This window comes from Phascolarctos cinereus, unplaced genomic scaffold, assembly GCF_003287225.1.
Source record: "Phascolarctos cinereus isolate Bilbo 61053 unplaced genomic scaffold, phaCin_HiC Scaffold_1;HRSCAF=81, whole genome shotgun sequence".
In the NCBI taxonomy this organism is placed as follows: domain Eukaryota; kingdom Metazoa; phylum Chordata; class Mammalia; order Diprotodontia; family Phascolarctidae; genus Phascolarctos; species Phascolarctos cinereus.
In genome coordinates, this window is record NW_027555514.1 from 81,042,763 (window position 1) to 81,060,177 (window position 17,415).

A 17,415-nucleotide genomic window follows, 5' to 3' on the forward strand; every position below is an offset into this window, starting at 1 on the left:
GGATCAATTTTTAAAATATCTCAGAGGGGAAAAATACAAAGTATGGAGAAACTAATAATTGGAATTTTTGCCAAAAAATAACTATTAAGATACAACTAACTACCAAGCTACTTGCTATCTAAGCAACTCTAAAAATAATTAAAATAATCTATGTACAATATTCAAGCACTAAAGCAATATGTAGATTAAGAAACAAGTGTACCTTATTTGTGGGAGAGAAACTATATTTCCCTTGCTAGGGGTAGGTACTTGGCATTATTTATCTTTGAATGATATAGGCAAAATTGATCCTTTAATATGTGCTTATACCTCCAAAGACACTGAAATGATCATAATAAACTTTATTATTACACAGAGCTATGTGGACTGTGGGGTCAGATTGAGCACCCACAAAAAAAACAATAACTCTTCTGAGAACATACATGATATTGCATATTCTCTAAAGAAAATGATCATACTCTATTCTTAAATGAAAACTAGATTACATTTGGATGGCATTTTAAAGGATTTTCCATACATTATCTCATCAGCTCCTAACATTAGCCCCGAGAGATAGGTAGTATAGACATGATTACACATATTTCACAGATCAGGAAATTGAAGCTAATGGTCATGGAGCTAGCAAGTGGCAGACCTGAATCTTGAATGAAACCTTCTAACTCCAACTCCAGTACACTTTCCAAAACATTATACAATCTTTTTTTTTTACAAAAATGTGTTTGTAACATTATGTTCCCACTTCCAGTTGGCTTGTTCCATTCCATTAACCTTTAACCAGAAGTCAAACATTTTCTTTTCAATAATATTATAATAATTTCAAGCATTTCTTACTTTCATACATCAGTATTATTTAGAAAAATCTTTGGCATGTGTTTTGGGAAATCACAGAAACCTTGAGAGACTGTTTTAATAATCTTTCTTACCTTCAGGCATAAGTATACCAACAGCATCCTCAATGTGCAAATTAGGAGCTTATTTTTCAAAGCTTCTTTCATTTGGGACTAAATGCATTCACATCAGAGACTGCAGAATAAAAAGAGAAACAATAGGTAATTGCATGTGTGTTTGAAAGGACTGCCAAGTTGGTCCACCTCCATCATAAACCTATTCCCACTTTTTTGATGGGGCTCTATTACCATTTCTTTTCATCCTGTATTTTCCTTTGCATGACCTATTCTGTTTCTAACATGTCTGGTTTTTTTTTTTCAGACAAGCTAATGATTCAGGAAGGGAAAAAGACATTTTTAGGGTTGATAGAGTACACATGATAAAGCATAAGTGGGGATTGTTTGCACATGGAGAGTATTTGTGATTTCACACTGCTCCAAAGTAGTGGCTTGGCTTCCAAGAACAACCCAGGCAGTGATTGTGCTATTTATCAGTGTTCCTGGTGGATGATTGCCAGCAATTAACAGAGCTTTCCCTGGGCTCCTGCTGACCAACAAAATTGATTTGAGTTCTTTAAATAAGAATCTGTGTACACATATGTATAATCTAGTCTAATTAATACAATACTTTTTTTAGGTCTTGATCTTCCTCTACACCACAAATATTTGGGCCTCTGTTACTTTTGGCTTCCACGGGAGTCCCATCCACTCCAGAGGTCTGTAGAATAATAATACCCAAATGGTTCTACCCTCTCATTTGCTTCTCTTTCTTTTAATTTATCTCTAGCACAATGAATTCACAAATGTTATATTTTGCTGTGAATAAACACATAGACTTGATAATGAATACAATCAGGCAGAGAATTTATTCTCACTATACTTTTATGACCTAGCCCTTGAGCCAATGAAACTTTCTTTTAAATCATCTCTCCTGTGTAAGTAGTATCAGTGGAATTCTTTCACTTGTACTCCCAGAACCTAAAAATAATTTCTGTAAAACCTCAAAGAATTCAAAATAACATCTCTCTTCTACCATGGTTGTTTTCATTTGTATTTGCTTTTCCACATGGATCAAAGATAACAGTTATGTGGTAATAGAAGTGTCAAAATGGGAAGTTACCTACTAGCATTGGCTAGATTTTGTGCTTTATCATTGACAATTCTGTATCTTGAACTCTAGGCCTCTCCTCTTCACTACACTCCCTCCTGTTGAGCTTATTCTTCATTGTCATTATTCTCTTGTCTCTTTATTCTTTTATTCATTGAATTCTCAAGCCATTGGCCTTCTACCTAGGGATTCCATTAATGACTAGTCATTGGGTATGATCATTAATCAGTTTTAAATCCACCTAACTATATGATCATATAACCATTCCTATCTTGTCAGCAAGCTTATCCTGGCAGACTTTGTCAAGTCTATGGTAAAATTTAGGTATAATATATTTGTGTCATTCTGTTAATCTATCAATCCAGGAACTCAAAAATGACAGTGGCCCCCACAATGCAGAATAGGCAAAACTACTGAACTCTTATTTTGCTTCTGTTTTCTGTAACCAAGAAAAAACAAATATCTTCAGAATGGGCATGGAACAAGAACTGTTCAACAGAGATGAGTTGAAAGATAAATGAGACATGCTTAGCAAATAGCTCTTCAAGTTGATTGGGAAACTCAATAAATTGATCAGGAAATCCGCTAATTAACCTTGTTTCCTTACAAATTCATCAAGTTCAAGTCCAGATCAAAGGAGTTTTTATTATCATTCAGGCAATGACATTTATTAAGCACCTATTATGTTCTGAGTATTATGTGAAGTGCTGGGGATACAAAGAAAAGCAACGGACAGTTCCTGCTCTCTAGGAGCTCACTATGCAGGGGAGAAATAACATGCAAACAAGCTACATACAGGATATATAGGGAATAACTAACAAAAGGAAGGTACTGCAATTAAAGTGGAACAAGGAAGACTTCCTGTAGAAGGCGGGATTTTAGAGAAGTCAGGGAATTGGGGAGGTAGAGATGAGTCAGAAGAGAATTTTACATGAGGGGGACAGCCAATCAAAATGCCCAAAGTAGGGAGATGAGATATCTTATTCAAAAAACAGCAAAGAGGCCAGTGCCATTGGAGGTAGCAGATGTAAAGTGTAAGATGACTGGAAATGTATGTTTGGGGGTGCAGGTTATGCAGGGCTTTGGATGTCAAACAGAGGATTTTGTGTTTGATCTTGGACGTGATAGGAATCCACTGGAGTTTATGAATAGAGGATGACATGGTCATACCTGTGCTTTAGGAAAATCATTTTGGTGGCTGAATGGAAAATGACCTTGAGGGGGAAAACTTATGGCAGACCAACCAGGAGGTATTGTACAGAGATGGGGAGATTAGGGCTTTCACCAGTGTGGTGGCATCATCAGAAGAAAGAAGGGGAAAGGAAAGATGTTACAAGGGTAAAATAGAAGAGTCTTGGAAATAAATTGGATATGTGTGTGGGAGAGGGGTGAGAGATAGTGAAGAATAAAGGATGAAACCTAAACTGAAAACCGGGAGGACAGAAGATGGTGATAATCTTGACAGCAATAGGGAAACTCTTTTATATAGTGAGAGCTAAGCTGCCCAGTTCGAAACTGGAATTCCTACTCAGAAAAAGCTTGAGAGAAAAACTTCCTAATACAGAAAATTTTTGTCCATACAGACAACATCTATCAATGAATAATAATAATAATAAAACTTTTGTCAAATGCTAGTGAACAAAGATGCTAATTTAGTAGAGACAGAGGTAACACCTTGGAAGACCAAAGAATATTTCAAATGTGAACCACATGAAACTCCTCTCTTTCTCCCTCCTCCTCCCTCCACTTAATTAAAAAATAAAAAAATTTCTCAAATCCACCTGTTTTGAGTTTCATTTGACTTCCCATTTACTGCCAAGAAAGTGAATAATTGATCTGACCCTACTTTTGTGGAGTTTAATAATTATCCAAGAAGGGTCATCATTTTTTGCCAAAGGTAACTATTTCATGTTCAGTTTGGACTACATTTGATGTCTTTTAATCCTGGAATTCATTGAATGAATGAACAAATAAAAAAGCACTTATTACTGTCCAAAACATTGCACTGAGTACTAGAGATACAAATGATAAATCAAGATGGTCCCTGTCAAAGGACTTATATTCAAGGAACTTATATTCTAATGAGAGAGATAATACTTATTGAAGGTTTCAGCTACAAATCAATTGAAACAGTTCATGATCCACAGAGTAAAATGATAAAAACAGGTGGTAATGTTTCTTCTTTCATACCATTTCCACTGATAAAATCATGTTTCTGATGCAGTAAACTGCTTAACCATGAAGTCTAGGATTTATAGTTGCCTAAAGAGTTAGTACTATCAGTTAATTGTATTTGAGTTTGTATTTTGTTGCTAAACCTAATCATTCATTTCTTTAAAGAAGTTTTTTCATTAATAGATAAAAAAAGTTTGCATTTTCATAAGCTGGTTTGAATAGCATTTGGTTTACATTTCTCACTAAAAGCCAGGCTCAAGCAACCCTTAATGCTAACCTATGTAGTAAAAATATGACTATGAAGAAAGATATTTGATAGGAAAAGTGGAAACAGAGGCACAAATCATGAATGTGTTCATAGTTCTTTCTGATGTAAACCTAGCTGACTCTTGACTTTTAGTCAAAATATACTGGTATAAAATTTATCACTGTCATGTGAAACTATTGTAACTTTCATTCAAGCTTAGCCTTAGATAGGAATCCTTGAATATGTTTTAGTATCAATTTTCTTCAAGATAATCATGGGCTATTAATTGTATAGAACAAATATAGGTCATACAGACACTGTGTCCTTTGGAAAGGAGGCAGCATGATACTAAATGGGAACTCCAGGCCAAGTTACTTTCTCTCATGTGATGAGAGCAGAGAGTAGCCAAGCAATTAGGATCTAGCAGCCAAAGCCTCAGAAGATTTGACCATCTGGGCTGGCTATAACAAAGTTTTCCATTTCTTTCCTCTTCATTCTTTCCTGGCAGTCACATATTTTCATGTTTCCTGGAATTTTTTTTTAACAAAATGATCAAGAACCACAATGCTTACCTCAGCCCCTGTTCTGCTTTGAATGCTGCTTAATCTGGAAATAGTCATTATCTGGGGAAGAACTATAATATCCCACTATTGGTTCTAATATGTCTACTGTTTTTTGTAGTAAAGATTCACATCACAGAAGCTTAAGAATATCTCAAACCAAACCAAACATTCTCCTGTTGAAGCAAGCCCCAAACTTGTCTAAACTCATTTCTTTGAAGAATCAACTCTTCACAATATGTGTTTAGAATGAAAATATCCAGTATCCTATTGTGTGAGTGGACACAGAGAGCAAGTTCAGGGAATTTGCTTTCAAATGGCATAGTGGCTGGATAAGCCTTAACCTTCATCTTTAGATAGATTGGGAAGAGATTACAGAAGGCCTCAAATTTCAGGCCAAGAAGAATAGACTTTATAATACAACCAGTGATATACTAGACTTCGCAAATAATACCACAAAAAAAAAAGAAATTGACTATCTTAACAAATAAGAAGGCTCTGATCACCAATGTAAGAGTCATTTCAGAATGAAGTATTGGTATATGGCCAGATTATCTACCAGATAGAATAAAATTCAAAATAAATACCTAATTAGATAAAGAATAAAGATTTTAAAAGGACAATAATGCAATTGCAATAGCTCTAGCCTGATCTATTTGAGTTGTTGTCATAAAAGTAAAAAGACTGAATCTATCCCCAACTGATAAATAGTCAAAGGGTATGAACAGGCAGTTTTCAGTTGAAGAAATTAAAGCTATCAATAGTCATATGAAAAAAAAATGCTCCAAACACTATTGATTAGAGAAATGCAAATCAAAATGACTCTGAGGTACCACATCATACCTAGCAGATTGGCTAGTATGACAAAACAGGAAAATGATAAATGTTGGAGAAAATGTGGGAAAATTGGAACACTAATACATTGTTGGTGGAGTTGTGAACTGATCCAACCATTTTGGAGAGCAATTTGGAACTATGCCCAGAGGGCTATAAAAATGTGCATACACTTTAACCCAGCAATACCACTTCTAGGGCTGTATCCCAAAAAGATCATAAAAATGGGAAAAGGACCCACACGTACAAAAATATTTATAGCAGCTCTTTCTGTGATGGCAAAGAACTGGAAATTGAGAGGATGCCTATCAATTGGGGAATGGCTGAATAAGTTGTGATATATGAATGTAATGGAATACTATTGTGCTATAAGAAATGATGAGCAAGCAGACTTCAGAAAAACCTGGAAAGACTTGTATGGACTGATATTGAGTGAAGTGAGCAGAACCAGGAGAACATTGTACACAGTAACAGCCACAGTGTGTGATGACTAACTTTGATAGCCTTAGCTCTTCTCAGCAATGCAAGGATCTAAGACATCTCCAAAAGTCTTATGATAGAAAATGCTATCCACATCCAGGGAAAGAACTATAGAGTCTGAAGGCAGATCAAGGCATGTTATTTGCTCTTTTTTTTCTTCTGTTTTGTTTCATTTCTTCTTTCTTGTGGTTCCTCTGATTGGTTGTAATTCTTCTTTACAACATGACTGATGTGAAGATATGTTCAATAGGAATGTATACGTAGAGCCTATATCAGATTGTGTGCCATCTTGGGGAGGAAGGTGGGGAGGGTGGAAGACAAAATTTAAAACTCAAAAGCTCATGGAAGTGAATGTTAAAAACTAAAATTAATTAATTAATTAATTGAAAATACTAAGTCTGATGATCATAGTATTACTATTTCTTAGAGAAGTCTAACTTACTTTAAAAAGCCACACAACAAGGAAGCCAGAAAATCCAGAAATCAATTTGGGCAACAAACATTTGATGTCCTTACCAAGTGAAGAGAAAAGGAAGCCAATGGCAACAAGAGTTTGAGTCTAAGACTTAGAATATAATTTTCTTGAGAGATGTCTCTTTTTTGTTTTTCTGTACCAGCATCTAGCATAATGCCTAGCACAAATCCTGTTGATTGACTGATTGAACACACAGCATTACAAGGCAGTATTTTGCAAAACAGTACAAGGCAATGAAGGGGAAGGCTTATATTAAATGTGATATAAGGCTCATCTAAGCCATATCATCCCAAGACCATTTATAGATGAACCTAAAAGGAGGATAATAAATAGCTGTGAATTAGAATTAGATCTACTGGCCTAGTCTTATATATGTAGAAGAAATTTGTGCTGGAAGCCACACAATTGTAATGGCATTCAGGTATTTTTTCAAACTGTATGAAAATGGGGAAGATTAGCAAAGAATTAAAAACATTATGCATAGTATTATTACCCTGAAAAAGGCAAATAAAAAGACTTCAGTAACCACTAACTTATATACCTACTTTCCTGTCACTAAAAAAATCTTCATAAGAATTGTCCATGTGTGTTGAGAGGCCCTCCTTAGTGAAGAAATAAAAATCAAATACGTAGGCTTTCACAATCAATTTTCATTTTTCATTTTTCATTTTTTTAAATTCTAGACTGAAATACTGAAAAAAGAACATTTTTATACACACACCAGAACACAAAAAGAGGATTCTATATGAAACTGTGAATCTTCATTTTACACTGATATATAATATATGTATACATATATAACATACATACATATGTATGCCCACATATGTGTGTGTATATATACACACATGATTCTACAGGTTACTTTCTTTTTTTAATTTTTAAAAAATTTTTATTTATTTTGAATTATCAACAATCACTTCCATAAGCTTTTGAGTTTTAAATTTTTCTCCCCCTCCCTCCACACTTTTTTCCCCAAGATGGTACGCAGTCTGATACAGGCTACACGTATGTAATCTACAAATTACTTTCAAAACTGTCCTACTTCTCTGTACTTCCTTATGAACCTTCTTTTGTTCTCTTCTATGTATTTTTTGGGGGGCTAGGCAATGGGGTTAAGTGACTTGCCCAGAGTCACACATCTAGTAAGTGTTATATGTCTGAGGCTGGATTTGAACTTGGGTCCTCCTGAATCCAGGGCCAGTGCTTTATCTACCTCACCTCCTAGCTGCCCCTATGTATTTTTTTAAAACTTAAAATGACCCTCTTTTGTTTTTGCATCACTATTGCTAACCTCTCTCTCCTATCCCTTCCCATCCCACATTAAAAAATGAAAGAAAGAAAGATAGGGAAAAAACTTTTGTATCACATAACAAAATGAAACTAAATAATTACTATGTCCAAAAAACATGGCTCTGAACTTTGCATCCATCAACTCCCTATTGAGAAATCTATGGCCCCAGTTCCTAGTACAGTTAATTGACTCATCTATATCCCTACTATATCCCAAAGAGATCATACAAATGGGAAAATGACCCACATGTACAAAAATATTTATAGCAGTTCTTTTTGTGGTGGCAAAGAATTGGAAATTGAGATGATGCCCATTAATTGGGGAATGGCTGAGCAAGTTGTGGTATATGAATGTAATGGAATACTATTGTGCTATAAGAAATGATGAACAGGCTGACTTCAGAAAAACCTGGAAAGACTTGTGTGATCTTATGCTGAGTGAAATGAGTAGAACCAAGAGAACATTGTACACAATAACAGCCACGTTGAGCGATGACTAATAGTGATAAACTTAACCCTTCTCAAAAATACAAGGATCTAGGACATCTCCAAAGGCCTCATGTTGGAAAATGCTATTCACATCCAAAGAATGAACTATGGAGTTTGAATGCAGATAGAAGCATACTACTTGTTGTTTTTTTTTCTTCTGTTGAGTTTTGTTTCCTCTTTCTGGTGGTTCCTCCTATTGGTTCTAATTCTTACTTACAACATCACTAACGTGAAAATATGTTTAATAGGAATGTATATGTATAGCCTATATCAGATTGTGTGCCATCTTAGGGAGGGTGGTAGGGAGGAAGGGGGAGAAAAATTTTAAACTCAAAAGCATGTGGAAGTGATTGTTGATAAATCAAAATAAATTAATTTTTTAAAAAAGAAACTTCCACCCTAGACCTGGCTTATTGTGATTACTGACTGAGTGAAGGCAAGCTAGCTCACTTATTTTACTACATTTATAAAATGGTCCCAGGTGATGCTCAAATATAGATAGATAGATAGATAGATCCCATCCAGCCATTCATCTGAACACCCAGTGAAAACAACAATAAAAACATAAGAACTTTGATCAGTGAAGTAACTAATCTTTCCAGAGGACCAACAGTGCAAAATACCTCCATTCTCTTGGCAGAGAGGTGACAAATGATAGGTAAAGAACGAAACATACTTTTTTTAGACATTACCAGTGTGATAGTTTGATTTACTTAATTATATTTCTTTGTTACAAAGGAAACTTCTTTGGGGAGAGAGGCAATTTTTGGAAAGTGACAACATTGTAAATTAAAGAATTAATAAAATATGCAATAATCTTGGTCTCCTTGTTCCTCCTCACATAAGTCTTTCTAGTTTCCTGCCTCCAGGCATTTTAAGTGGCTGCCACCTTGTCTAAAACTCTCTTCCTTGCCTAAAACTTCATCTCTCCCTCCATTCTTCCCTGATTTCCTTCAAGCCTCACCAAAATTCCCATCTTCCCAGAAAGAAGCCTTTCTCAGTCCTCCTTAATGTTAGCACCTTCCTTGTGAGATTATCCCCAATTTATCCTTTATATAGGTAGTTATTTATAGCTGTTTGCATATTGTCTCCCCAGTTAGATTGTGAGAACATTGAAAACATTTTTTTTCTTTCTCACCTTTCTAGCACTTAATACAGTGCCTGGTACAGAGTAGGCACTTAGTAAAAGCTTATTTCTTTAACTTGACTTTATCCTATAAAATAAAATTAAAAAGAAAAATAAGAAGAATCAAATAGAAACCTAGTATTTTCCAATAATGTCCTTCTTAGAATTTAATACCATTTGTTCTGGGCCTTTTGACCAAGACTCTCATTTATTTATCATATAGTACTTTGTAGTATGGTCTAGTGGGAAGAACATTGGATTTAGCATCAAATGGCCTGGGTTCGAGTCCTTTCTCTATCTTTTTTTTGTGCAACAATGAAGAAATCACTTCATCTCTGTTTGCTTCCTCATTTCCTCTTCCATAATATGAAGATAATAAAATCAAAAGCCAGAACTAAGGTTGCTGGGAGAAATATCAACAATATCAGATATGCTGGGAATACTATCCTGATGGCAGAAAGTAGAGAAGAATTAAGAAACCTCTCGATAAGGATAAAAGAGGAGAGTGTGAAAGCTAGCTTAAAGCTTACCAAAAAACCCCCTAAGATTATGGCAAATAGTCCCATCACTTTCTGGCAAATGGGGAAGAAATGGAAGCAGCATCAAATTTTATATTCTTGGGTTCAGATGGTGACTGCAACCATGAAATTAAAAGATGCTTGCTTCTTGGAAGGAAACCTATGGCCAATCTGGACAGCATTCTAGAAAGTAGAGATATCACTCACCAACAAAAATCCTTACTGTCAAAGCTATGGTTTTTCCTGTAGCAATGTACGCCTCTGAGCATTAGGCTGTATAGAAAGCCGAGCATCATGGAATCAATGCTTTCAAACTGTGTTGTGAGAGAAGACTCTTGAGAGTCCCTTGGACAGCAAAGAGATCCAATCAGCCAATATTTAAAGAAATTAATGCAGACTATTCATTGAAGGTGAAATAGTGAAGGTGAAGCTTAAATACTTTGGCCACATAATGAGAATAATGAGAAGATAGGATTCACTGGAAAAGATCTTGATGTTGGGAAAGATTGAAGGCAAAAGGAGAAGGGGATGGCAGAGGATGAGAAAGACAAATAGTGTCATGGAAACAATGAACATGAGCTTTGGCAGACTTTGGGAGATAGTAGAGGACAAAAGGGACTGGTGTGCTATGATCCATGGAGTCATGAAGAGTTGAACACAACTGGACAACTGCACAACAACTACTACTACTAGCTGTCAGGAAAACACTTTGTAAAACTTCGCATGTTGTGTGCAAATGTATTGTTATGTTATGTTTATGTAAATCTCATTTTCCCTCTAGTTTATAACATTCTTGAGGGCAGCAACCAGGTCTTATTCGTCTCTTCATCTTCCTTAGCACTTAGCACAGTGTCTTATACATAGGAGGTGTTTAAGAGATGTTGAATAAATGAGTCTAAGAAGTAAGCCATTTATGACAATGACTCCTGTGTTTGAATTTGTATACACAAGATGTGTGGAGGGGCAGGTGTGAGAGAAATGAAGACCTGCTCCCTGCTGGATGTGTGATAACCCATATTGTAATATAATATAAGTGCAATTCCTTATCTAATGGATATTCTAGAGATTTCTTCAGTCACCTAGATCTGTAAAGCTAGATGCAGATTTCCAATTTTTCCCCAGGCCTACTTACTCTAAACTAACATTCTTTCATTCATTCAACAAACATTTGAAGCCCTCATATGTGCATGTTCAGACCATCTGTCTAAAGTCTGATAAGTTAAAAAAAAAGCAGAAATGAGGATTGAAGAACAATTTAGTGGTAGTTCTAGGGTAAAAGATAGTGTTGGAGGTGGTGGATTAAGGAACGAAGATGAACATATTTGAACTTTTTTGTATGATTTAGATCTGGGAAAAGCCTTTGAGATCATGTTTACAAATGAGGAAAATGAGGCCGAGGGAGGTTGTTGGTTCACAGATTTAGAGCTAGAAGGGACTTCAGAGTAGCTGGACCTCTGTCATTTTGCAGATGATGAAACAAAGGTCAAGAAAAGCAAAGGAACTTGGCCAAGGTCACGCAGGTGATAAATGATGGAGACAAACCCTGTCTCTATGACTTCAAGTCGAGTGTTGATTCCACTATATTCAAACATCAACACTAGCTCAGTAGAATATCACACTATGAGGGCCAGAAGAAACTTGTCCCCAGCATCAGGGCGTGGTTTTATTTGGTTTGCTGCCCTCTCTCCATATTAACTCAGGACCTGGGCCACAGACTGGGGAGACCACATGATGTAAAATAAAGCGATATTAATATTAGTGATATTACTGGACATTTCTACGGTATCTTATGGCTAATCATTCACTTTCATGCACATTATTTCATCTCAAACTATGTTTTAGGACACAGTTCAAACAGTAGTATCTTCTTATATAGGAAGAAACAGAAGTTTAGGGAAGGTGAGTGATTTGGTCAGAGTCAGAATTAGTAAGTGGTAGAGCTGAAATGAATGCATCTGCCTTCCTACTCCTGCTCAGGTCTTCTTTCCACTGCTGCTGGCTCATTGCCTCGGTTTTGCTGGAAAGGGCTCCCATACCATGAAAGAAGGAAGCACGCTGTCAAGACATTCTAGGAGCAGGCTAAGAAAGAGCATTTGAGAAAGAGGTGTGATGACAATCCTGACATTCATGTCTTTTGCCGTGCTTGTGTGGGGTACATGACACTCTCATTTTTATCTGATGCTAATTGCCCCAGGGGAAGCATTTCTATCACAGAAGAACATATTGGAAAAGAAGGAAGATAAGGTCACATTAGGCAGGAAGCAACCAAGTGCCACTGTAAAGGAGTGGAGTATCAAAATACCTTCTTCCTGAGGCTCCTTGTCACCTTAAGATGTCATGCCTACCTGCTGCCTCTGGAGAAACTTCCCAGTCTTGAAAGGGCTTTGGCCCTACTTTTTTCCACCGGGGTTGAGCACACAGGCTCCCCCTGCTGGTGCTTTTGTCTGACAAATTATACAGGATTTTGGAGCTAGAAGAAGCCTTAGGAATCAATTCGTCCAAACCTTTATATCCAGGCTATGTGACTTTTCAACAGCTACACTCTCTCTTCCACCCCACATGACTAGAATGCTCACTTTTTTCCACTCCACTCTCTTTAAAATTAGACACATTCACCCTGAGATGTTCTTTCATCTAAGATTAGAAAGAACAAACAGAAAAAGGAGGCAGCCCAAACCCAGGATCAGACTTGCCTAGGCAGGACGAGGGCATTAAGTACTATATGTTTATGGCTGTATGGAGGCTGGGGCGTGGGGAAGGTGCCAGCCACTCATCCCCCCCCCCAGCTCTAGGGGTGCAACTTGAAACAGTCTTGCATAACGCACAGCCAGAGAAGAGTGCAGTTGAAGGGGCAGGCTCCTCTCTTTTGTACAACCACTGAAAGAGCAGCTCCTCCAGCTCTGCATTTCAGTATGACCTCTTCACCATCTTACATGGCCAGAAAAAGGCCCTGAAGCTCTCATGTGGTCAGTTAGAACCAGGAAAGATCAAGAAGTACTTAATAAGGAGTGATAAAAATATATTTGTACTTTGTCTTATGAATCTAAAAAAGATGGCTATAAGCTGAAAACAAAAATGAAAGGAGAAAATCACCTCCATATATCCACCAAACTAGGCATCATAGACCATAGGATCATAAATTTGGAGCTAGAAGGGACTTCAGAAACCACTTAGTAAAACTTGTTCGTTTTATCGATGAGGAAACAGATTTCCAAAGCTGCTATGACTTGTTCAAAGTCACACATGTAGTAAGTAATAGGGGTAGAATTGGAATCTAGGTCTTCTGACTCCAAATTATAATGCAGTTGCAATGTAGGAAGGAGCATAGCAGTAAACATTCCCAGCAATCCATGATAGTTACAATCCAAGAAAAGAGAGGCCAATGAAACTCATGGCCTCAGATGCCTCCACCCAAATGTGCAAAGTATGGAAAATAAGCAGAAATAGAGATTCTAGTGAAAAAAGGCTAATGTGTCTCTATAGTGTCATTGAGACTTGCTGATATAAGCCTAGACTTTGGCTCTAAAAGGGCCTCATTCAGAAGGATAAGGAAAATAAATTTTACATCAAGAAGGTATAATCACATGAAGAAAACCAAGAAATAGAGGATGAAATCATGGTGGAGAGAATTTGAGTGAAGATCAATGGAGACAGAAAACAGAAGCAATATTGTTATTAAAATACTCTACCTAGGACATTTAAAAAGAGAGGGAGGAAATAGGTGGAAAGTTTTGGAATCAGGTCACAAGCTTGGAATAAAAGTATGACATAGAAATAATTGGAGGCTTACCTAGACATTTGGAACTCTCTCTGCCAACAGAGCAACTAATATGCAGTGTCTGGAACAGGACTGAATTCCCATGCATGGGAGACGATGAAAAAGGCTGGAGTCAGGAGATAGAACGTCTTATTTGAGGAGCAGCATGAAAATCAATATCACTGAAAAGGTGAAGTATGAGAAGACCAGAGAGGGTGGGGTGGGTGGACAGGCTTCTCAAGCATGATACCCAGGATGGTAATGGGCCTTGATTTAATGCCATATGAGAACTGGTTGAAGGAAATAGTGATATTTAGCTTGATAAAAGAAGTCTGGGTTGGGGGGTGGCAGGGAGGGGTAAGGGACAAGAACACTGCCTTCCAGTATTTCAAGGACTATCAAACACAGGAAAGATTGAGACTTGTTTCACTTGTCCTCAGATTTGTGATGACAAGGTTGTTAGGATTCTCAGATTCTTTTGTTTATTTTGCTTTTATTTTATTTTAATCCAATAGACACTAATAAACATGAATCTCAGTTTTTCTGGGATTTCAACACAGGTATCTTTTGACTCCAAGCACAGAATTGTTCCTCCTGTGTCATTTTGACTGTCATCATGATTCCTTCCTTATTGGATAGAGGGAAATGGGGAAAAGATAATAGCAATTCAAAAGCCAGCACCAGTAAAAGTGCTTTTCTGAAAACCTAACATGAGGCAACAGTATGGCTTTACCTTTGATGGAGATAGAATTCTGGGTCTTCACATTGTACTTCTGGAGCTTAACATCACTAAAATTCCAAAGGTTATGGGTAGGTCCTACAGGTGAAGACTTAATAAGTGGGCATGTCTTTTGGCACATTGAGAATTTTGCAAAACTAATAAAATGCTTATGCTTTTCATGGAATCAAGGAGGAGGCAAGTGGTGATTATTGTAATCCTTTTTAACTGGCACTTTGGGGAATAATCTATTGATGGCTCCTATTAATAGGCTTATAGTCCAGTCATTCCCTTTAAACTTCTGGAATATAGAATGCCTTAACTAATAAAGAAATTTAGAGTACTCAGTGAATTCTCTGACATTGTGAAGAAGCAAGCACAAAAACCACAAAGAATGATAAAATCCCCCCCCATCAATGACATAACACCCCAAATTCTCATGTAGAGTAAGAAAGGCTTAGATATATATCCCCCCAAATTTGTTGGATAAAAAAATTAATGTATAGGTGGGTCTAAATGGATTTGAGTAGGGATTCTTAATCTTAATTTGGATGGGAAAATTATACTCTTATGTTCATTAAGGTCTAACTGAAATTCAGCATTTCCTTCAAATTAAGAATATAGTGCCAAACATTCTGTGAAAGAATCCATAGGTTTCACCAGGCTACAAAAGGAATTAATAACACAGAAAGTTTAAGAACCCCCATATAAAATACTCAAGATACAATACCAAGATTTCAAAAGATACCACCATCATTAGCACTATCTCTAAGAGATGAAGCAATGTGTTTTAAGTGCCAAAAGTTTTTCATGGAACCTACTATGGGTTATAAAAATTAATTCACTCCATCTTAAACATCTGAAGGCTTTTCTTCCTTAGCACATACTATAGTATGATGAAAAAATCATCATTTGAAGGCTCTCAAAGTCTAGCAAGGTCTATTGTGTCTCTCCCAGAAAAGGCTTGTAGACTTTTGAACTCCTCAGAGTCATTGTCTTTCTGAGATCACTTTTGTTGCTGTATATGGAGGCGATCTTCCCTTTGGTGCAGGAATAAATATTAGCAGAAATACATAACCTCCTAAAAATACTCATACACCAGAAAGCTTATCTTGGCCCCTAAGGTGGTAAGGAATGATAAAGATGAATTACCATACCCTGTTCTAGCATTGTTGGCATAAAGAGAAAGAATAAAAATTTTATTCAGTCAAGAAATAACTTCAGTAGCTAAAACCTCATTTCTTGTAAAGAAACCTCTTTTCTTAAAAATTATAGGTTCTGCCTAAAAAATCCCAAATTTTCTTTACTTTGTCCACACTACGGACTAATAACAAAGATGATAATCTATGCCCGTGAACAGCTTAACTCATTTGCAGCAATATTTTTGTGGTTTTAAAATTGGAAGGCTGTGGAATTTAAAAGCTAGAAGGGAACTTGGCAATCATTTAGTCCAATTTCAATATGTTCAAATATTTGTTGAGTCAAGACTCTTTATTTTACAGATGAGAAAAAATACTAACCAGCATCAGAAACAGAAGAGAAAGGAAGGCAAATAATACATGTGTATGATGTGAAATATAATAACCCAGTACTTGTAGGGACTTTCTATTATAAATAGGCCAGATTTTACAAAATAGTTATGTTCTAGAAAAAATGTTGAATGAGAATTAAATGTTTATATATCAAATCACATATCTGGAAGGTACTACTTAAAATCAGTCCTATAGTAAATCCTCTCTTGGATAATGAATCACTCCCTACTTAACCACTATTAATCCAAATGTTCATATATTGAGTTTGCTTTATGCAATTGGATGACTTTGAAGGACAAACTGTTGGGAAAGAGAAGAGAAGAAAAGAGAAAAGGCAAAGGGAAAGACAGAGAGAGAGAAAGAGAGAGAGAGAGACAGAGACAGAGACAGAGAGAGAAACAGAGAGAGATACAGAGAAAGAGAGAGAAGCTCTTAGGTTTAAGTAACCCCAGGATTTTCTTCAGAACAGAATTTAAGTCACTGTGTTTCCTCTCAAGAAGGGATTTTTTACTTGTTTTGTGATGTTTTTCTAAAATAGCATTTTCTCTCCTTACAGAATGAAAATCCTGTCCAGAAGATAGGAGAACATTTGAAAGACCAGCAAATGGGATGGAGGCAGTTTCAAAGGAAGATCAATCCCTGGCCTCAAAATTATACCAACTAGTCTGCTTATGGAAAAAGCCAGCCCTGAATGAACCTATTTAGAATCCTTTTTTAACTAATAAAAACTAAATTACATTCTCACCGGGGGGGGGGGAACCTTTCTTATAGTTTGCTAAAAACAAAAACAAAAAGACCCCAACTTCTCCCAACTATATCCCTTCTATCTTATTATTCTCCAAGTGGCTGATATGAAGGGAGAGTTGCTTCTTTTCCCCACCTACAGAGGAACTCTGGCCATCTCTAGAATAGTTCTACTCCCTCACTCATCCCTGGGCTGCCACCATCCAGGATCCTAGAGCTATCATGTTCTTCTTCCAATCTGCCTTCCACTAGAGCAGACGTGACCCCTTACTCCTGTCATGGGGATACATGTTACACACCACTAGTGTAGGAAGCAAGGCAGCACATGCTGGCTGTTTTGATATTAAATTCTTTGAAGTCAGGGGCTGTATCTTGTACTGCTGTCTTAGTCACACTAGCACCATGGACAGTGCCATGCACAAGGAAAGTACTGAAAACTATTAATCATAATTGTCAAATGTAATGCTTTCTG

The 17,415-nt window shown here is 36.6% G+C and overlaps 1 long non-coding RNA gene across 1 annotated transcript; it reads left to right on the plus strand.

Annotated features, from left to right (window-relative positions):
* The first annotated feature begins 1,520 nt into the window (after nucleotides 1–1,520).
* Nucleotides 1,521–16,943, plus strand: LOC110211202 (uncharacterized). The gene is made up of 3 exons (XR_002325302.2): nucleotides 1,521–1,603; nucleotides 14,013–14,139; nucleotides 16,756–16,943. It is a non-coding gene; the product is annotated as an uncharacterized LOC110211202 (long non-coding RNA).
* Nucleotides 16,944–17,415: the final 472 nt, after the last annotated feature.